This window comes from Chelonoidis abingdonii, chromosome 9, assembly GCF_003597395.2.
Source record: "Chelonoidis abingdonii isolate Lonesome George chromosome 9, CheloAbing_2.0, whole genome shotgun sequence".
In the NCBI taxonomy this organism is placed as follows: domain Eukaryota; kingdom Metazoa; phylum Chordata; order Testudines; family Testudinidae; genus Chelonoidis; species Chelonoidis abingdonii.
In genome coordinates, this window is record NC_133777.1 from 14,637,303 (window position 1) to 14,661,433 (window position 24,131).

Consider the following 24,131-nt stretch of genomic DNA (forward strand, 5'->3'; position numbering starts at 1 on the left):
GAATTGTTCAGTGCAGTGCATTTTCAGACAGAACTGAATTCAAGCATGCAACTACTTGCATTTCACTGCGTGTAGGCAGCAGCTATCTACTCCCCATGGTCAGTTCAGGACTACCCATCACTCACTGCCCAGAGAGGCATTTCTTAAGTATCTCTTCTTCAAGGTGGAAGGAAACCTTAGGACCCAATTCAGAAAAGCACTTAAGCACTTACTTAAAATAATCCCATTCAGGAAAGCATTGGCCTCAGTAGGACATGCTTAAGTGCCCTTCCTGAATTGGAATTCTCTCCTGAATCAATGTCTTAGGCCTGATCCAAAGTCCATGAAAACTAAGGGCTGGTCTCCACTAGCGGAGGGGATCGATCTAAGATACGCAACTTCAGCTATGTGAATAGCGTAGCTGAAGTCAAAGTATCTTAGATCGAGTTACCTACCGTCCTCACGGCGCGGGATCGACATCCGCGGCTCCCTCTCTCGACTCCTCTACCGCCCTTTGCATTGGTGGAGTTCTGGAGTTGACAGGAGCGCGTTCAGGATCGATATATCGTGTCTATATAAGACGCGATATATCGATCCCTGAGAAATCGATTGCTACCCACCGATGCGGCAGGTAGTGAAGACGTAGCCTAAGTCTTTCCCCTGACTTCAGTGGGCTACAGATCAGGTATTTCATACAGAATATTAAGATTTCTGAGGCAGTGGCTCTCAAGCTTTCCACACTACTGTACCCCTTTCAGGAATCTGATTTGTGTTGTGTACCCCAAGTTTCATCTCACTTGAAAACTACTTGCTTCCAAAATTAGACATAAAAATACAAAATTGTCACAGTACACTATTACTGAAACATTGCTTACTTTCTCCTTTTTACCATATAATTATAAAAGAAATCAATTGGAATATGAATACTGTACTTACATTTCAGTGTATAGTATACAGAGCAGGATAAACAAATCACTATTAGAAATTTTCATTTGTACTGGCTTCACTAGTGCTTTTTATGTAGCCTGCTGTAAAACGAGGCAAATATATAGATCAGTTGATGTAACCCCCGGAAGACGTCTGCATACCTCCAGGGATACACATACCCCTGGTTGAGAACCACGGTTTTAGGTCAATAATGTCATATTGTCAGACTAGATAAAGAGTAATTGGTTAATGTCTGTATTATACTTTGAAGATGTAAACTATTAAGGAGTATTCATTTTATATTCATTTAAATGCATGAATATAAAAATACAAACTAAGGATCTGAAGGATGTTTGTGAGGTACTATGCATCTGTAAGTGCAATGGCACAGGAAAGAGGAATGTTTGGTATTTCAGTGAGCTTTAAGTTGGCACCACAACGCAGGCACAACATTCACAACCATTGCAGTGTATTATACCAGATACACGCTTATTTGCCCCTTATTTTTAAGGAATACTGTTCAAGAGCAATTAGTCTTGTTATCTCTAATACTTTGTATAAATAGATTTGACAGTTCTATGACAAAGCCAGCAAACAAAAATTTATTTTGGCAAAGAATTTCATTAACGTTAAATGAAATTATTATGAGGATATAAAACTGAATGCACATACAAGTGATTGGACATCCTGCTTATTATATTAATTCTGTGATGGGTAAGGATGGTGCTTCATAACTATATCCAAGTGATATAGATCGCATTTAATTCTTTTATGATTTAGCAAGATCAAGTTGAATAATTTCTGAGCAATTTAAATAAGTAGGTATCTCATGCAAAGAGAAATAGGATACAATATCCTTAAAATAATTGATTCAGAAGTCTCTAGAAAAAATCATGTTAAATGAAATTCAGACAATCTCAAATATAATTAGCTGAAATGTTAAATGTTTTCATATTATTTGACTATTAAGTTCCAATTGCAGCTTTAATGAATATTTATCCAAGACCAAAATTGCCATGTTTAATCTGAAGGTGTTGTCCAAAATTTAAGTCTGCTATCATTATCAAACAGCAATCTCAAGTCAGAGCATTTTTTACCATGGCCCTAATCTGGCTGCCATTGAAGTGAATGGCAAAACTCCCATTGACTTCATAGATGCAGGAACAGATCCAACACCCAGCAGCAAATTTTGCAGTTTGAACATAGGCTCTTTAAATTAGTGTTTCCTTTTATTTGTTCAAAACTGACTAGCCATTTATGCCTTAAAATGAGATTGTCTGTGGAAAAAAAGTGTATCATATTAGGTAGTGGAGCTATCTTAACATTTATGGTCCTTTCACAACATACACGATCTATCCTCCTACGTTTGCTTATGCAGCTTGACAGGTGTATACTGTTCACATTATTTTGTCCTTGAAATTGGAAACAGCTTCATCTTTGAAGTGGTAAGAAGAGAAAGAAGGAATTTATCTGATTTGCAGAAGACCATGAATTTCAACCATAGGAAATGGTCCTGCAAATGCACCATAAACAGTAGTCGCATTGATTTTAATGGACCGTTCTCTCTAGTGAGAACTTGAAGGACTGGGTACAGAGATTCTCAGTTTATACAGAAATAAAGCATGATAGCAAAGTCTTATATCCATAGAATTTCTCATTCTCCCATCTGGGAACAGGGACTAGCTATCCACTTCATTCTCTGAATATTCTTTCCATCTACAGACTCAAGAAGTATCATCTGAAAAACAAGTACAACATTCAGTACATTCACAAGACTGTGGAACCCTGTTGGAGTTCATCAGCCTGAAGAGAGAAAACAATGTTGTACAATGATGGAGAATGAACAGTCCACACCCAAAGGGGGCCCCCAAGGATCATCTATGACCCTTTTTTATCCTTCCCTGAATGCCCTCCAAAAACAAAGTTCTTCCAGAGATGTCACGTGTGTGACCCACTTACCAGTAGGAGGTGGCCAGCAATTCTGGACAGTGGTACTAAGCTGTCTTGTGGTGCCTTCCTATTGGACTTTAAGTTAGTTTCTCTTATATGTTGAATTATACTAAGCTAAATTTATCCCTGATTTCACAGAATATCAGGGTTAGAAGAGACCTCAGGAGGTCATCTAGTCCAGCCTCCTGCTCAAAGCAGGACTAATCCCCAGACAGATTTTTGCCCCAGACAGGGCCGGCTCTAGCCATTTCACTGCCCCAAGCACGGCAGCATGCCACGGGGGGCACTCTGCCGCTCGCCGGTCCCACGGCTCTGGTGGACCTCCTGCAGGCATGCCTGTGGATGCTCCACCAGAGCCACGGGACCAGTGGACCCTCCGCAGGGAAGCCTGCGGGAGGTCCACCGGAGCCGCCTGCCGCCCTCCTGGCAACCTGCAGAGCGCCCACCCGGCATGCCGCCCCAAGCACGTGCTTGGCATGCTGGGGCCTGGAGCCGGCTCTGGCCCCAGATCCCTAAGTGGCCCCCTCAAGGATTGAGCTCACAACCTTGGGTTTAGCAGACCAATGCTCAAACCACTTAACTATCCTTCTCCCCACACTGAGCTAGCCCTCCCCCCACACACGAGTTAAGGGGAGATACACCACAGATGATTTTGGCCCATAAATGCTGTTATGACTTTAATAACATTATCACAATGTTAGCACTGACATTTGCAAGCAATTTGGGGGTGGGAGGGAGGAGGAGGGAAGACTGTACAAGAACGTTTTCACTAAAATAATATGATCTAATTGGGCAAAATTTTTAAACCTGGGTGCCTAATGGAAGATGATTGTACATTTAGATGCCTGTCTTTAGGTGCCCATTTTTTAAAATATTTACATCAATACTTAGCACTTTTATTTTACATTTTCAAAGCCATGTACAAACATCAAATAACTAATCATTGCAAATCTCCTGTGGTTCTGTTGTAGGTAAATATTATCCTCATTTTGCAGATGGTGAAACTGAGAAAGAGATTTTTGTGCCTGAATACAGGTTCTTCTAACTGGCTCTATAACACAAGGTAAAAATGTACCTCTAACATGCATACTGTAAAGCAATTTCATTTTAAAAATATTTAAATATAAAATAAGACATTTTGTCACAGAACAATAACATTTGTTTACAGTAAACAGTGTAATAAATGTTTGATAATGCCTAGGTACTGTGAAAGATCTTTAGTTGTTTTATTAATGGGTGAATTGCTAGATTTTTCAGAATGTGTTATGGAGTTTCAAGAAGCGTGCATGAACAACGATATGATTGTATCTGACTTCTGAATGAAGTCCAGAAGAATTGCTTGCTGTTATTAACCAAGCCAGGAATTCCTCTAGCAATATCTTATTTGACTGAGAATTACATTAGTCAAAGCTAACCAGGGTCATCCTTAAGTCATGCAACAAAGATATGATTCTGAGCTTATTTATTCAAGAGAGGAAAGTTTGCAGGATTTATCTAAGTAACATCCAAAAGTTCAGATGCTTGTTCAAAATATCCCTTTTTTCTGGGGACATAGACTCTCATGCTGTCCTGGTTTGGACTGGGATTAGAATAAGCATTTAGATATTATGATGATGAGGGCCATATAAGTACCCTGAAATCATCATGTCATTCATCTCATTATCTTTTTTGGTCAGCTAAAGTCAAGAAGTGTAGCAACACATACACAACTTACCAAACTTTTTCACTCTGAAAGTAAGTTTGAGTTTGACTAAATCTGAGCTTTGTAGGATAGGTACAGGTTTCTTTTTTACAACTGGTTCCTCACTCCTTAATAGGAATGCTGGTGGTATTTTATGGAATGACTTCATTGCAACTAATGATAGGCCAGCTTTTCAAATTTCAGATCCAGATTTTGAATCCCAGCTCTGAAGATGACAGGTGTTTGCATCCAGGGTTTTGGCTTGACTCATGACAGGAATAGAGGCAGCAATACTGAATCCTCCTAAAAGTCCAGCGGTGTTTGGTTCTGGGGGTTTGTTTCCAGTTCTTCTTTAATTGTAACTGGATTTTGGCAGAGAGATAATCACTCATCAGGCAGGTTGAGATATAATACCACCAACAGTAGTAAGCACAGCATGTCTGACTTCCAGAGGACTGTACAGTATATGGCAGTAAATTGGTTATGAGAACAAAAGCATTGCCCCATATTACAGAACTGTACTGTACCTTTCATTTTGACAGGCAAGGTCAATAAGATAGCAAAGAATCCTAACATTGAGAATATGAGAAATGGCAGATTCCATGCTCCATGAATGCAAGCATAGAGGGAGGCAGGGTGAAGGGAAAGAGGGAGTCTAGTAATAGTCATTCTTCTATTAATGTTATCCATATTTCTGTTTTGCATTTCAGTACTAAAATAACCCCATATCTTCTAGATTCCAAGGCCTTAAGTGAGATAAATATTTATTAAATGTACTACTTGCAACTACAGTGGTTGTTTTGATGTCTAAGAGCACATAAATCTTCATTTTGAGTCACTAATATACATCAATTGTTTATTGGCGTGGAAACAACCAAAACCAAACAGAGATAATCTGCTGCCTTTGCTGCCGATTTGTAATTAGATAATAAGGCTTAAGCAAGTTCAATAGTTAATCACTGGAGTTGTTTTATTAAGGACAGTTGAGAGGAAAAATATTTTTCTGCTCTTAAATGAGAGGTACAATGGCTATATATTTCACCACAGGATAAGTGTTGTCTGGGGAAGCAGAAATTATCATTTCAGTCAAAATTATTCTAAAACTTCTTGACCCTAAAGACTGTCTCACAGTCTAACTTCTCTGCAGCCCACCGAATGGCTTCTTAATTTTTTATTTAACTTTGACATTTCTCCTGCCTTCAAAAGGGCTTTATTCTCTTCAGATACAGCATTTGCGTTCTGGCTACTATCATTCTTTATCTTTGATACACAATTTAAAATACCTAGGACCAGAACTTTAACAAGTTTTTAAAATGCTGTTGGACTCTAAAAAGAATTAGGATGGTTTTGTGGTTATGGTATTGGACTCAGATTCAGGAGCTGTGGCTGCAACTCCTCGCTCTTGCATTGATTCCCTGTGTGACCCTGGGCAAGTCACTAAAGGTAACATTTTCAAAATGACCATTTTCAAAGGTGACTTAGGCACTTAGAAGTCTAAGTCCAATTGCCTTTCAATGAGATTTAGGTCTACATTTTTAAAGGTATTTAAGCATTGCTGAGCTCAGTACTGCAAGGCCTAAGTCCCATTTTCAAAAGTGATTTAGGTACTTATGGTGTGTCTACACTGCAGTTAAAAATCCATGGATGTCTCGTGCCAGTTGACTCAGGCTTACAGTGCTAGAAGCCCTGTGAGATCGGAGAGCTGGAATAGAGCAGCCCTACCTGAAGCTCCTGCAGTAGGCACCTCAGTTTTCCCTTCCAGATTCATCAGTAACCGCACAACAACTCTTTTGCCTTAATGATGCCCTTCATTGGGGCCTGTTAATTACCAAAATGTAGATCAAATAATCCCCAACAAGAAGTCCTCACCATAGTCCATTTCCCACAGCCAAGCAGTTAGGCACTGCTCTTCTTACACTAGAGCAGACCTTATTAAGAACTCTGCTCTTCTCTGCAGACGCTCACAGCAGCCTCACTGCTGGGAGTCCTTCCATACCATACTCTGATGTCTTCCACTACACCTATGCTCCTGTTTGCTCCTTTTCTGTACCTCTGCCAGGACAGACACTCCAGCCATTCCAGCTAGAGAGGAACTCCAATCTTCTTAGCAGAAACCCCCACAGCCTCTCTTCTGGAAGATCAACCTCACAAGGGGAGCATCCCTCAGTCCCCCTGGCCTTCTCCCTGTTCCCCTCATTCCAACTCTTTAGTGTGGAGGTGTTCATGGGTAAGCCCCTAGGCTGTTCCCCTGCTTTCTGCCTTTTTTGACCCATGGCTTTGGCTGTCCAGCTTAGATGTCAGCAAGGAACTCCCTCTGCTGCTCTCTGGCCTTCAGCCCTCTAGACCTGGCCCTCTGGCTCAGGGAATTCAGCCAACAAGCCTCTCTTGCTGCTCTTTGGTCTTCAGCCTTCTTCCAGGAACCAACCACAACTTCCATCCAGGGCTTTCCACCGTTCCTCTGGTCTCTGGCAGCTCTCACCTGTCCCGACTGCCTATGCTCTAAAGATAACCCTCTCTCACCAGGTGGCTCTCCCTTGATGGCCCAGATCCTTATTTTGAGCCCTGTTGGGAGGCAGCTGATGATCACTGGTGCACTGACCCTGCTTCCTCTTAGGGTACATCCACACAGGGAGTAGGAACCCATGGCAGCGAGTCTGAGGGGCTAGATTGATAGACTCAAGCTCATGGGGCTCACGCTCCAGCAATAAAAATAGCTGTGCAGACTGTGAGGGTCCAGGGTCCAAAGCCTATGGAGGTGGGGGCTTCAAAGCCTGAGCACCAACCCGAGGCACAATGTCTACATAGCTATTTTTAGAGCCATAGCCTGAGCCTGTTGACCTGGCCTGTGAGACTCATTGCCACGGGCTGCCACTAGCTATGAAGATGTACCCTTAAAGGGCCAGTGTCATCCTGTGACAAAACCCTTTCTCTCTCTTGCCTATTTAAATTGTAAACCCTCCTAGGCAGGGATTATCTCTTACTATATATTTGTACATCACCTAGCATAATGGGACCTGATCTCATTTGATGCCTTTAGGCTCTACTCTAAAACAAATAATAATTATTATGTTCTTTAATATATGAATCTGAGAAGGTCCTACTTAGGCCAATGATGATAACTGCTAGAGGTTATGCATACAAAACGTCCTTCTCTCTTTGGTTTCTGATGACCCCAGTGACAGTTTATTATTAAGAATTAATGTAATCCAGACCTATCTTTAGAATGTGATTAGCCAAACCAAAGCACGTACATAATTATCATGAGAAATTGAATTCTCCTGAGTTCAGTGTCAAGATTTACGGAGAGGAAAGCTTGATATTGAATCTTAATTTGTCCAAAGCAAGGAGAGACTATTAGAATCATAAATGGCACAGAGTTTGGAAACGTATGGATAGAAAAAGAGTATTTTTCACAAAAATGATTCAGGAATTTTTGTCAAGTGGACAGATTTTCAAAACTGCTCAGTATCCCAGCAGACGTGGTTACTGGTAAATGTTGAACACTTTTGAAAAACTAGCCATTTCACTTCTCCCTGAAAGAGAGATGAATTTCTTTGGAAAATCTGGCCCTTTCTCTCTAAAATAGCCACACTGTTAGCCACAGTGCTGCAATGTGTTTCTTGGAAAGAAAAGCAGAATTTAGGTTATTATTGTATTGTAAAGATATGTTTATTGCAAAGTTCTGCATGTTGCAGCCAGTAATCTCAGGAAGAAAAATACAAACAAAAAAATCTTTCCTTTAGTTCTTGCATTTCTTTTTTCAACAAAAGACCAAGGACCAAATTCATCCCTGTTGGAACTCCAGCAAAGTCAATGGAGTCACACCAGTGATAAAGTCTTAACATATGAACTTAGTTCAGTGTCCTTGATAATGTGCTTACTAAAATGATCAAAGCTATAAACAGCATCCTTGCTTAAATTTGAATATATTCCTCAGACTGAATAAAAGACTTTGGTTTCTGATTAGAGATGTGCCTGAGCCACAAAATTCAATTCAGAATCTGGATTTCGAACCTTGCAAGTTACATGCAGCATATGGAGAAGGTGTTTCAGACCAAGGTTTTGGTTCATTCTATTACAGATAGGGCACCTGCCCTGAAGCTTGGATTTGGGTTCAGAGTCTGAAATTCACAAAATGTAGGGATATTCAAACATGGGCTTTGGTTTCAGCCCATCTCTATTTTAGATTTTTTTTAATTGATAATATAAAGATGAAATATTAGAAGAGACTAATAGAGAAGGGAGAGAATCTCTCATTATTTCTGTTTCCAGTACCGGTCTAATCTGTAAAACTGTGGGTAAAATCCTGGTCCCACTCAAATTAAATGGGAGTTTTGCCATGATTTTAATAGGGCCAGGATTTCTTCTGATATCCATGGATACATATTACTTTTCTCTCATTTTTCCTGGTTAATGACTCTCACCATTCAAGACCCAGAATCACAGTGAACTTTCTTCCAGTAGAGGAGGACAAAGTGTGACTTCCTTTAGAGCTAATCAGTGTAATCAATGTGAATTCTATTGGTCATATTCAAAGGCTATGAGACATTCAACAAATGATCTGGCTGCCTATAGTGTTCCTATACCCTACCATTGACTCTTGATAGGAACAAGAGACTGTGTCTGAAACTCAAAGCAGCTTTTACACCTAGTAACACAAATCACCAAATAGACCAGTGGTTTTCAAACTTTTTTTCTGGCTACTCAGTTGAAGAAACTTGTTGGTGCCCATGACCCAGCAGAGCTGGGGATGAGGGGTTAGGGGTGTGAGCGGGGCTCAGGGCTGGGGCAGGGTGTTGGAGTGTGGGAGGGGGTCAGGGCTCTGGGCTGGGAGTGGAGGCTCTGGGGTGGAGCCAGGGATGAGGGGGTTTTGGTGCAGGAGGGTGCTGTGTGTTGGGGGGGCAGGGGATTTGGGTGAAGGAGGGGGTCAGGGCTCTGGGCTGAGCGTGCAGGCTCTGGATTGGGGCCAGGGATGAAGGATTTGGGCTGCAGGAAGGGGCTACGGGTTTAGGGGGGCTCAGGGCTGAGGCGCAGGCTTACCTCAGGTGGCTCCTAGTCAATGCTAAGACTTCCTGCCTGTCCTGGCACTGCGGACTGCGCTGCACCTTGGAAGTTGCCAGCAGCAGGTTCGGCTCCTAGGCAGAGGTGCACAAGAGGGTCCGTGCAGTTCTTACCCGCAGGCACTGCCCCCCAGCTCCCACTGGCCGGAAACTTTTAAAGGCCCAGTCGGCAGCGCTGACCAGAGCTGCCATGACCCCATGCCTTAATCCCACGACCCACTAATGGGTCGTGACCCGCAGTCTGAAAGCCACTGAAACAGAGAACCATTGGGTCAGCCACTTCAAGACCTTGTTGCCTTCCTAATGCAGCACAAATATTTAACCAAAAATACCACATCTACAAAATACAGTAGGGAACTAGGCCAGTTTTCATGGGGACCAAATCCTGAGGCACTTAGTCAGGCAAATTCCCATGTAGTCAGTGGAGTCCCAAGTCCAAAGGGATTATGAAACTCAAGATTTGGCACATGATGTAGAAAAATCCATCTTGTGACATACATTTAAAATCTTCAGACACAGATTATGAAATACTGCAACATGCCACACGTCTTCGTAAGATCAGAATTTGACATATATTGTATAAGTCCCTTTTCAAAGCTCCCAGTCCCTATTACTCCACTCACAGCAAGACAGATATGTCCTGTGAAGCATTTCCCTTTGGGAAAAGACCTAATGGCTCTCAGTCTGTATATAAATACAGCTGAGATGCAACTGCAAGATTGAAAAATTCCTTCTTCTCTTCTTATCTACTTCTCATTGTTAACATCAGCAGCACCATTATAGCAAGGATTATAGCTTGCAGTGTAGAAGCTGTGATATGTGTATAGATACATAATTATTAAATCTGTTTTTAATTTCAGGAGCCTCATTGCTTTGCCTGAGAACAGAATGGATTGCCTTGGGCTACTATAGCTCAAGTACATTTAACTATCGTCTGTATAGATGGTGGAATTTTGTCCTCAGAGTAGATCGTGCACTAGGACTGTCATATTGACAAAGGATTTTGTGGTACAGGGGGTGCAGACAGACAAATACAAATAGATCATTAAATCATCGTCAGATCTCATGTTCAGGTTTAAAAAAAAAAAAAAAAACTCCAAAAACTCATGACTGAAATCCCCCTCCCTCCATAACTATACAGTTGAATTTATGTCTAGGAGCCACAAATGAGAATGCTATTCAAACTATGCCCCCATCTTGGCATATAAAGGATGAAAGGAGAGAATACATGAGAATTAGAAATCTAGGAGAAAAGGCAGAAAAAAACCTCTTATGCCTTTCAGTTATAGAACATTACTATGGAAGCTGAAGCTTTCATGTAGGGAAGTTAGGTTTTCCATTCTTTCAGAAGTGCAATGATAACCTTGAGTTATATCTGCAGGGTTTTCTCCTCCTTTCACTATTTCCATGTCTCGCTCTGTGACTGACAATTAGAAATTACATCTTGACCCATATGACATTTGAAATGCCAAAGCATCAGGTATTCTGCAATGATGTTAGAGTGACTCAATAGACTTCATCTCTATTTCTAATTAGTGCAACAAGAGAGTCTTTTGGTTTGCAGGGGAGAAAAAAAAAAGTCATTGTCCACATCAGTTGAAGGCCCTTTTAAGAGACACTAGTCTTGCCAGGATGCACCTACATTGAAGCAGATTTATGAGGGAGAGAAATTGGAGAATTACAGATAGTGGATTTCTTACATTTTAGCTAAGGATTCTGCACCTAAGATTTGTTCTACTTTATAGTTAAATTTCTTGAGGCCAGACTGTGGAGCCCTTACCCTGGTGAATATTTACTCATGCAAGTAGTCATGCTGGGTGAAATTCCTGGTTCCCTTGATGTCAATGGGAGTTTTGCCATTGATTTCCATGGGGCCAGCATTTCACTCATTAGCTTCCATCAGGCTATTTGAGCTAGTACATGCTCATCTGTGTGACGAAGGGTTAAATGGTCTATCCTTTTTCAGATCAGATTTGTCAAAAAGTATTTGATTGCACTCTGTTGGACAGATTGTGATCTCATTTCCACTGGTTTGACTCCAGAAGAACTTCTCAATGCTCATAATACCATTACCACCGCCTCCTCTCCACCCATCTTTCATCCATCCATGGTGTCTTGTCATTTACCAAGATTGTCAACTCTTTGGGGAAATGACTGTCTTTTTACTAGGTTTGTACAATGTCTAGCACAATGAGGTCCCGATTCCCGATTGAGTCCTCTAGGCACGACTGCAATACAAATAGATTATTAATAATTTGTATAATAGAATTACTCTAGATTTGCTCCTGGTCAATGAGATCTGACCTTATCACTAATTGTTCTATTCAGCTTCAGTTGTTTCTTAGGTACCTTGCACACACAGTGACATAACAGATAATACATTTATTCCTTAGATTGATGTAGATTTGCTAGAGGAACACATAGACCAGTAGTAATTAAACTTGCAAATTTTTGGTGTTTTGTGTTTGATTGAAATTGGTTGATGCCACTCTAAATATTATGAAATATTAGCATATTCATTTGTTCAATAGACCAGAGTTGAATATTTTCATTTCTTAAAGCAATAAAATTGTGCAGAAAACTAATCTGATGCAATTTCCAAATGAACTGAAAAATAATGTCTCAATAATCCACGCATTTCAGTCTGTGAAAAATATCTTGTACTATGAAACAGCATGTTCTGGTCCTTGCTGTGCCTCATCCAGTCTGGACAAAGGTCTAAATGAGTTTGTGAGGAGTGTGAAAAAAAAAAAAATCACCGTTTGTCTGACTAGCTGTCTGGAGGGCAGAAAAAAAAAAAACTTACTTGTCTAGGTTTGATTGAAACCTGAGTTAACCACCAGTGCTCACGCAAACCGGAGAAACAGGATTAAAGGCCAAGGAGATAGTAGACATGTTGTACCTCTGCTTTGATGAATGCTTTTCACAGTTCTCAGATTTAACAGCAGTTCTGACAAAGGCAAATGAAGTAATTAACAACAACTCAGGATTAAAGAATCAAAGTCTAAACCGCCATAAAACTATCTGAAAGATTTATAGTAATGATGCATAGAGATAAGGCAATTCACTTAGCTATGAAATTTTAAGTTGAGTAGATGTTGGTACATTAAAATCCAATTAATTTGATCTGTTTGTACAATGCAAAGATCCTTAGTCATCTATTTATTTCACTAGCATTGGAGAGTTTAAATGTGACCCAGTCCCATTGTCATCTGGGATTATGGAGCTACCATAGTGATTCTATAGTTAAAGTTGTAAGGAGGGGAACTGAATCATTTAATTCAGGGGTCAGCAACCTTTCAGAAGGAGTGTGCCGAGTCTTCATTTATTCACTGTAATTTAAGGTTTCGCGTGCCAGTAATACATTTTAACGTTTTTAGAAGGTCTCTTTTTAAGTCTATAATATATAACTAAACTATTGCTGTATGTAAAGTAAATAAGGTTTTTAAAATGTTTAAGAAGCTTCATTTAAAATTAAATTAAAATGCAGAGCCCCCCCGACTGCTAGCCAGGACCAGGGCCGGCTCCGGGCACCAGCTTAGCAAGCAGGTGCTTGAGGCGGCCACTCTGGAGTGGGGCAGCACGTCTAGGTTTTCAGCGGCAATCTGACGAAGGGAACAAAGGACCTCCTGCTGAATTGCCACAGATCGCGATCGCGGCTTTTTTTTTTTTGTGGCTGTTTGGGGCAGCAAAACCCTGGAGCCGGCCCTGGCCCTGACCAGCGTGTGCATGCCACTGAAAATCAGCTCGAGTGCCGCCTTCGGCACGGTGTCATAGGTTGCCAACCCCTGATTTAAATAATGTAGCACTATAAGATATTCTAGCACTAGAAAAGCGTCAGAAAAGGCAACTAAAAGATTAGGGTTGGAGAGGTCCATATGAGGAAAGATTAAAGAGGCAAGGCCTCTTCAGCTTGGAAAGAGGAGACTAAGGGGGGATATGATAGAGGTATATAAAATCATGAGTGATGTGGAGAAAGTGATAAGGAAAAGTTATTTACTTATTCCCATAATACAAGAACTAGGGGTCACCAAATAAATTAATCGTAGCAGGTTTAAACACAAAAGGAAGTTCTCCTTCACACAGCGCACAGTCAACTTGTGGAACCCTTACCTGAGGAGGTTGTGAAGGCGGGACATAACAATGTTTTAAAAGGAAACTGGACAAATTCATGGTGGCTAAGTCCATAAATGGCTATTAGCCAGGAAGGGTAAAGAATGGTATCCCTAGCCTCTGTTCGTCAGAGGATGGAGATGGATGGCAGGAGAGAGATCACTTGATGATTGCCTGTTAGGTTCACTCCCTCTAGGGCACCTGGCATTGGCCACTGTCAGTAGACAGATACTGGGCTAGATGGACCTTTGGTCTGACCCGGTACGGCCGTTCTTATGTTCTTAGCCTTTTTCTACTTGAAAGCAGATCATGATTTGCTCCAAATTTCTTATTACTTGAATTTACTCAAGGAACATGTGTATGTATGTGTGTGGGGCAGGGAGATTTGTTTCCCTACTCTATGGACTGATCACAAATAATTCAGTAGGACTATTCACTACTTCAAATGAGCTACGTTGGTTAGTTGCGATTGGTCACGTAAATCACATGGTATTGGGTTTGTGCCCTGATTGGATAAGGAATTCAGCTTTTTAGAATCAGAATGAGGACTTGGAATCTTTCAGGGAGAGGGAGTAAATAATTTTTTTTCCACCAATAATATTAAAACGTTTTCCTTTGTGGGACAGCTGGCATTGCTCAAGATCAATTTGTACCAGAAAAATTAGACGGTTGTAAGATTTATTAGCTTGGGAGCAAAGTTTAAATTTTATGTTCTTTTGTCACAGTTACACAAAAGCAATTGTGTGAGGGTAAAAAGTCCTAGTTATGTAGGGTAAGGTCTCAAAATCTTATATAATTGCCATTATGCAAGAACTTTGTATAGTGCTCTACAATGCATTACAAGGGGTTTAATTGCCAAACCTGCTCTTTCATGTTCCAGGTTGGAAGGCACAGAGTGATTCAGAGGTATCATATGTAACAGCTGGAAAAGGCTCAACAGTCACCCTTCCTGTTGATTAAAAAAAAAAAAAAAAAAAAAAAAAAAGAGAGAGAGGTTAGCAATAGCACAGAGATTTAAGTGTGAGGCAGTTCAAGGGACAAAAAGGCTAGTTAGCTCTTGGCACTGTCCCAAGTTTTTTGCTTGCACATACAGTTTAATCAGATATTAACTCTTGGTAAAGATAATTGATATCTGATGACTGATAAATACAATACTCAGGATTAAAGAGAGCGAAAGCAACAAAGAATGAGAACAAGTCCAAGTGCCCCTACTGCATGGGGCACAAATACTGGGAACTCCTAAGCTTCAGCTGCTGTTAATGAGGCTCATGACACATTCTGATCTTTTTCACAGCTTCCATCTGATTTCTGTCATTAAATGGCAGGATCCATATGGGCTCATCAGTACTGACTGCAGTGCTTTAGAAAAGAAGGAAAAGAAAAGTCACTGTAGTCATTGTAAATGAAAGGTAATCAGTGCAATCAGGAAATGCTGAAGGAAGCAGCAAGAAATCCTCAAAATTACAATGAATGGGCTAATAAGCATCAGCTGAAAGGCCATTTTAGCCCCTAAGGATTCTTCTGAGGACATCATGCTAGTACTTTGTCTTCTTTATGGCACAACTGGTTGTGGCTGCTGAGGAAAGTGGACACAGTTGTGTGACTGTCTAAAAAGTAAAGAAAAGAAAAGAAAAATACAGTACAGCATTAAAAATTTAGTCTCTTGCTAAGTTTTAAAGTCTCTTAAACATTAGGGGCCTGATTCTCCATTCATACTGGTTCACTGTGATAGTTACTTTTGATATACAGTGCTGAGAGAGGAGAATCACACCTGGGAACTTATAACTACAAACATTGGTCCATATGTGAGAGTGGCTGAGTTTCATTCTTCGCATGGTCAGGGACCTAATTGCTCAGTAGGGAGTGGTCCCATTCTTTGAGATGTGTGGTACCTTTAACTCCGATTGGCTCTAGTGGGCTTTGAGGGTTCTCAGCACTTTGCTAGATTGGGCCCTCCGTAAGTGAAAAGGCACATTTGGCAAGTTTCACTAGTGATTCAGGAATCTTCCTGTGAATCTGTCTAGCTTGCATAATCAATCTATATCCTCATAACAGGGTGATGAGAGCCACATAGACTTTTTAGCTGTGGATCTCTCTCATTTTTGGTAGAAGATTTTGCTGCTAGCCACTTGTGAGTGGTGGATCATTTTAAGTTGGTGTCATAGGGGCTACAAGTAGCCTTAGCCATAAAAAGGGACATGTATACTGAAAAAGAACACAATGTCCAGAGGAAGTCAGCATCCTCTGAAACAGGTCTTCATTTAATAAGTGTTACTTATACTTCCCTTAATGTTAACCAGATCTGCTGCCTAGGCTGTTGATAGTGCTGTTATGACTTGTACTGCTGTTGGCTGCATTTCCTGCTTTCCTTTCAGTTAAATTGTGTTTTGATTTACTTACATCTTTTATGTTTCCTCTGGCTGCACCAGCTTCAGTCTGACAAAAGTTAGCATTATTTTCTCGAAGCTTGTGAGTTTCAAGGCCAGTTATTTTCAGACTCTCACAGTCATCATTCCATGTACTGAGATTCATTTTCCAGCTGTCCAATGTGCATCCTTCAGCAATGCTGTGGCTCTGCTTTCCTTAGGACTTCCATCACTCCTTCCTTTTCTCATGTTTCATGGTATTGACTGAGACTTTATTATTCTGCAGTTATTTGTTTTGAACTTTGTTGTTATTTTTTTCCTTGATCTAAGAGTTCTTGTAGATATGTGCAGAGTATTATAAATACAGAGAAAATCCCTGAGTACTGCCACTTGTGACATTAATTCCTAGAGTACCCAAGGTGCATCATGAAAATGAGAGGAATAGAAGTAGTTATCTCTGAACTGTGTTTATCTTGCATTAGCTTTCACTTGCTCCAACTCATTATTTACAGTTCTTCTATCAATCATTATTTTAACTGTTCCCCCTCTCTAATTCTTCACATCAAATACAGCATCTAAATATTTAGAGGCTTAATGTAAAAAGCTACTTTACGTTAATGTTTAAATGTAAGTCTTCATTTTAATAAGCATTATCCTTTTTAATATATAAATATTGCCATTTTTCTGTGACTCCCAGTTGAATGACTCTCAGAGGTGCTGGATTGGCTCTCTCATTTATGGTATCCTAGAAATGGAACGGACCCATTAAGTAACCTCTTGGCCAATGCAGAACTGTTTTTTTACAGGACATTTCACACACACTTGAAAGAAGGACATGGGTAATGCCATGGTGGTTTGGGGGTAGTGAAATTAAATCCTGTGTAAACAACAAAAGGAGTTCATATACACTGCATTAAGTGACCACCCTCTAAGGGGACATATACTATGATGCCTTCTTTCTTTCAACATTCATGATCATGAACAACCACCTTGATTTATAAAACTTAATATGACTGTGGGATAAGTTGCGATAGCAAGGGCCTACGCTTTTCTCTATGGTTATAGCGAGCTGGCTGACATAACCATTTATCATTTCACCTGGCAAGTCTCAGGCCAACTTTACAAGGTCCTCTCCCCTGCCCCCTCCTGCCCCATCAATTTCCTTTCATTTTCTTGTCACTGTTTTTTTAAGATAACCAGACAATTACAATTTTTGTGCACTTCCCATCTGTAATATCTGAAACTATTTTAAGATGCAAATCTTAAGTTCAATTTTTTTCAGGGGTAGACACACTTGAGCAGGGCATGAGTGCAATATTTATTTCTCCCCTACTACCTCTTGTTCAAAAGGTATTCATATCTCCCAATGATAATTCAATACGTCTCATACATTTGTTGCCAGGCATTCAGTGGATTTAAATATGCATCCTAAGAAAACAAGGATGGCTCCATGCTCAATTAGGCAAGGGAAGAGGTCTCTAATTAGTCTGGAGCCATCAGGAGTGTCTGAAAGCATTTTGCCAATGGGGCTATAAAATTCAAGTGTTCTTTTAACTCACACATGGGAAAATGAATTAGGAATAGTGTGTTCTATGGGATGCACGCTGATGGAGCCCAGAACAATCTCAGTATGTGCAAGAAAGTACTGAAGGTACAGCAGTGACAGACCCTAATTAATCCATTGAGCACCATTAATACAGATGTCAGCGTGAATTGCTCATCTAACCAATAATTTGGAGGTAGCACCTTTCATCTTTTCAATCACAAAAATTCTTTTCTGACGTGGGATTTTATACCACGCAACACCATTGACTTTAATGACGCTAACCCTAATTTTCATAAGCATAGAACAGAGGAGAATCTTGACCAGACTGTCCAAATCTCTGTCTCTCTGGTGGTGTTGACTGAAAAGATCTGAAATTTCAAAAGCTGGAAACAAGGACAGAGCATTTGTTTTCAAAATATATTCTCTCCAAAAGCATTTCCAAGAAGTCAGAAAGCTGACCTAATTTTACCTCTTTTCAGTGATACCCACTGGCTTTTTCCTTTGGCTGGGATTGTTTTCTTAAATAATAAATTAGTAATCACACTTTGCACTTCACACCAGAGACTCTCAAAGTGCTTTGCAAATATTAATTTAGCTTCCTCTTATTCTTCTGAGTTAAAGACAGAATCCCATATAGTTCACTCCATCTACCACTGAAATGCAGCTGTTTTTAGGGTAGCATGTTGTTTAACATGCTGCATAATAATTTAGGAAAGAAAAGGAAGAAAAATAATAGATGAAATCCTGGCCCTATTGAAGAGAATGGCAAAGCTTCCATTGATATCACTGGGGCCAGGACTTCATCCAAAGCATCTAAGCACAACGACAGAGAAAGGGGGTGACAGGTAGGCAGAATATAGTTCCCCGTGTTGGAATTCGGTCAGGACAGAGGAGTTAAAAACTTACTCTTATGAAAAGTGCCATGGAATCATTAATAATACAGGTAACTAGGAGCTCCTTTTTTAACTCCCTCTCTAGCAGAATTATGCTCCCTACTTCCAGGCTGAGACATTGGGTCAAAAGGGATTCAAAGACCATAATGCCAGTGACTGAATCACCAACTCTGTGTCTTTCCGTCCCTTGGAAGTGCTCCAACATGCTTTGCCTCTGCAGTCAGGTCCATGTCTTCCACCTCCAGGCCCTGCAGAGTCTCCTTTATAGTGCAGGTAGCCAGCCTGGAACGTGCTGGTGCACACCTTCCTCTGCCACCTCCGAGAGCTCCAATACAACTGGCAGTTCTTCTACCTCCATCTGAGGGGTCTTCCATGAGACCTCTTCAAGCTGCTGGTCTTCTACCAGGATCTCCTCAGGACCTGGAAGCTGGTCTCGGCAACCAGGTCCATAGCAGCCACTGAGAGGGAAGATCTCCTCACGGAGCCCATGCTACACAACCTCGATCTGTGCAGGTGGTGCAGTCCCACTCAATATGCCAGAGGTTGGTCCTGGCTGGTACCACCAGGATCGGAGACTTCCTGGACTAAGACTTGAGGGACAGGGTAGATCCCTGGTGCTCAGCTGGCGCCTGGGACACTCCACCCCTCATGTCCTCCAGTTTATATGCCAGGTGGTGAGGGCAGTCTTGCCATCCACCTCTCAGGCTTTCCTCAAGCAGGTCCTGCGGGAGGGTGCTCCCCATCCACCCCCTCACCATCAGGTCCCCAGCCCCATGAGCCTTCCCTGCTGCACCCTTTGTACCCGAGCTGGCTGCATGCAGCCATTCTGTCTCTGAACCGCACGATGGAAACATGCTCATACTCCACACCTTTCACTTTCTCACCCTCCTGTTGCACCCCAACATTAAGTGATGGATATGGCAAATCTCCACAGGTTTTCAAACCCAGGGGTGATGTGGAGATGGTTTTCATTTGATCCCACCAAACTGAAAAGGGGTGCAGAGAGTTGCACAAGATTTTGGTTTGTACCTCTCCCTACTTAGTAAAATCTCCCTGTCCCCTGCCACCCCCACCCCCCAAATATGTAAAAAGCTACCACAAAGAGAAATGGAAACTGTAAGCAGTTCGGGCACTGCATCAGGTCCAAACATACTCCTTCCTGGACTTGGACCTCAATATTAACTTCAGTAAACAGATCTCAGCCCAAACCTCCTACTGAGCTTGGCTGCTTCTAGCCCTCATCCCTGTTTCTCCCTTCCCTTAGAAACACTCTCAACCCCTTATTCTCCTAGATTTGATTTAACACAACTCACTTGATCTGCCTTCTAGGGCAAATCAGCAGAATAGTTCTGTGTCTCTGCTGAGCCCTGGCATCTGAAACCTCACCACAGAAACAAACAGTCGTGTGCTGCAATGGTAAGGATGTACCATAGGAACTCTGATATATATTTGTGTAAAACACAAAAAAACCAGACCAAGTTTCCTTAGCCAAATTAACAGTGACTGGAGAAGTTTTCCAGTGAAAGGGCTATTCCTGAAAGAGTGAGAGAAATCTGTTGAGGCACCAAATGATCTCTGTATATAGGAACCAATCCTAAGACACCATCATGCATAATGCTTACTCCTGTGAGTAATTTCATTGACTTAAGGCACAGTAAGAATTGAGCTGGGAGGAAAATGATATTCCCCCATCAGAATTTGAGATTTCAAAAACATTTCTTGGCCTCAAATCAGGACAAAAAGTCAAAATTTCATGAACCTATAATCTGAAAAACTTTTTTGATCAGGTGAAATCAAAACATTTCATTTTGATCTTGACCTTTTTGATCTTCTAAGTATAAATTAACAAAAATTTTGAAAAAAAAAGTCCTTTTGAACCAGAAAATGAGATTTTTTCAGTCTAAATTTGTCAAAACGGGATATTTTGATTATTTCAAAACTTTTTTCAATTTTTTTTTTTCAAATCAGGGGACTAGTCAAAACTAACCAACCCTTTCCTGTGACCAGTTGTTCTCAGCAAGTAGCCATTTTCCAATGACAAAATGTTTAGTTATTTCCCAACCAGCTCTAGTAGCAAGCACTATGCTTGTAAGATGTGTTTTCAGGATTGGGCCTTTCACTGAGACCAGAAAACTAGCTGTTAAAGCAATCTTTCATGATAATTGCTGTCAGTGCCTTTATGACTCCAGGGAACTTTAGAGTTTATAATGCCAATAATACTGTAATTACAAATGTTTTATGAGATGTCAGCATCCCCATACATGGAAATAAGCATAAAAATGGGATTGAACGAGATGTCTGGCATTATCTTAAAAGGGCATAACATTTAGATTTAAAAACAAATATTTGTCATATTAATGTATTATATACTTTGCCTGGAAACATTTTGGAAGACATTTGTTTTTCACGTTTTCAACCTAGTTAACTCTTTCAAACAAAATGCTTATCAGTCATTCATCCTCTGTTGCTGAGTTTTTTTCTTCTGAAACCTTCATCTAGTCTCTTTTAACATAACTCTGTCACTCAGCTTCTCTTTGACATCCAGTCCATCAGTACTGATGATATCTTGTCTGCTATCAGCCTTCTTTGCCGTGTTTTCCATCGATATCGTTGTTGATTTGTTCTCTCCATGCTTCACCCTCCTCCATGCTTAACTCTTTGTCCCCTGTCTCCCATTGCAAAGTCTGCCCTGCCAACCCACAGCCCTCATGCTTATGAGGAGCTCTCTATAAAATTTTCAAAGCCACATTATTCTCCTTCAGACCCCATCTTCTCCTTTGCCATGATGCCTACGAAAAAAAACTTGACAACTGTTAGACTTTTAGCATGCTGAGACCACTGGCTATCCTGTTGACCAATATTGCATGATTGTTTCCTTGTACTTCATCCATCTGTCTGTATCCATCTGTTTTGTGCCTTATACTTAGCTTGTAAGCTTTTTGAGGAAGGAATAGTCTTTTTGTTCTGTCTTTGTACAGCTCCTAATACAATGGGATCCATCACTAGGGCACCTAGGCAATATGGTAATAAAATAAATAATAGAACATTTTGGAATATAAATATGCAGAGATTACACTGAGCTGGTGTGACTGGTGTGTACTGGCCCCACATTGGAGCAGAAGGGGTTAAGGCAGCGCTCTTAGCAGCAGAAGCCACGCCCCCTCGATCCTGCTGGGCATGCTCCAACTGCTGCTGCAGCATAAAAGAGCAGCCTAGTTCAATGTGGGTGGACTGCTGAGGAGGAAGGATGCACCTCGCCAGCTCCAGCCAAGTAGCAGCCAGGATCCTGGACAGAGGGAGCAGGAGATGCTGAGACCCAGGCAAGCACCCACGGATGCCCTAGGGATATTGCAGTCACCACCGGAGGCACCCCGAGACCCCTCAGACACCTTAACTTCAGCTACAAGAGTCACAGTAGGAAGCAGCCCAGGGAGGGACTAGCCAGTGTCCCTGCAGCAGTTGGTGTGTTGCAGGCAGATTCCCCACTGACTTTTTGGTAAACCCTCTCACCACTTCCAGGGCCCTAAGGTGGGACCTGGTGGAGCAGGGAGCCCCTCCCCACCAAACATCCCCTTCTATTGACTCTGTCCCTTAGGGCACACTTCCCTGCCGCCAAGGGGAGCCCTATTGAATCTGGCTGGTAGCCGCATTTCCCTGCGGATGAGGGGAACGCTAGTGGTTCAGGCCATTGGACCGTGCAGCTCTGAGGCTGAGCGCAACCCTATTAACTTAACTGTGGGGTGTAGTGCCCCACGCTAGGGTGATGGGGTGTACTGGCCCCATGATAGCTGATCACACCACTTTCTTTAATGGTTTGAGAGAGAGCTCCTTCATATGCAGCTATTTAATTTCTTTTCTACAACCACATTAATAAGTTATGATTAATTTATTCAACATATTTTGGCTCTTTTTGTTCATGAATTTCTCATTACGCGTATATCTACATTGCAGCTTGGAGCATGACTCCCAGCCTGGGCAGACAGATACACACTAGAGTTGCTTGAACTAGGGTGCTAAAAAACAGCAGTGTGGACATTACAGGATGGGCTTAGCCACCTGAATGTGGACCCAAGGGCTCAGGTGGGCATATACTTGAGTGGCTAGCCCATGCCGCAACAGCCACATTGCTATTTTTGGTTTATTAGCTCAAGCAGAGCTAGCATGTGTCCATCTGCTGTCTGGGAGGCACACTTCAGGTGCAGTGTAGACATACCCCATAAGATCAAGATTTTTTCAAATTTGTTTTTCTAGTGCATTTGCCAAATAATTTCTGCAAATATTTCTTGATCTGTAGATTCTTTTGTGAGATTTTTGTTGCAGGCATTGGGTGTTTGAAGTTTGACATGGATTGCTTAGGTTAGATTAGCCACATGGTTCACATGGTATGTTTTTTATACAAGATTGCAGGACCAGAACTTGCAAACAATATCCACATTGGAGAGACCTGGTTGTACAACTGCAACATCTGCTTTCCAAAATATTCTCCGGTATTTTCTGTGAACATTCCCATCAGTGAAGTTGTTCGCTAGAATAATTCTAGAAAGCAAATGTAAGGGGCACCAACACCGCTCAAGTACATTCATTTCAAAATTCAAACAAATAATCACAGGATAGTTTTTACAGTAACTACTTTTGTTGTTGGTTTGCCCAGCTCCACTATTTCATTTTAGCTAATTAGTCAGTTACAGAGTTCTGAAGTTTTTCAAATTTGGATGCATCCATATTTATGTGCTTCTAAGTTAAGGTGTAATGGCAGCATCACCTGTGTGAATGCTGTTTTTCAGCAACCTAACTAGCATATCTTTTAAGGTTTTAACAGCACTCCCTCTGTTACTATGTGTTTGATCAAGCATTATGTGTATTAAGACTCATTGTTTGTATAGCACCAGTCTCTGCTCATTTTACTGTCTCTGCTCCAAAGATCTAGTCTCAAAGGAGCCAGATAGGGTATAACTGAGCTGTCTAAACCAGTTGTAATAAATATATTTGGCTGAAGAAATCCAAGTCTACTAGACATTAATTCTTGATTACATTGTTGTAATGTTAACATACATGCAGGGAATTACATCCATTTAATCCAAACGAGCAGTAAAGGCTGCAGCAAAAATGTATCATTTTTTGACACACATATTAAGAGGCATATACATTTCCTCCCCACTAACCTTAAGCTGTACTTCGATACTAGTAGAACATGACGGTTAGGTAAACTATTTTTTTCTTGCAACTTCAATGGAACATGAAAACCCTTAGAGACTCTAGTTCAGGGAGGTGACACTCCAGATTTCAGAAACATGTTGCTTTCTGAGTCCAGCCCTATGTCAAGTGAAGAAAACAAAATTGACTGAATGTTTAAACATTTCTGGTCATTTACAAGCAGTAGAATGAACTGCACTTAAGATGATAATCACTGTAATAGACCAGGTCCTCCTCCCACTTATACTGGTGTCAGTCAAAAGCAACTCCACTGAAATCAATGTAGTTACACTAGTGGGTAAAAATCATTTTGGTATGGAATGAAATCATATTTCATGTTAAATTTCAGAGAGGGGAAATAATGCAGGAGACAATGGTGTAAGGAGGAGGGCTTTAGATTTATTAAGAACTGGGCAAGCTTTT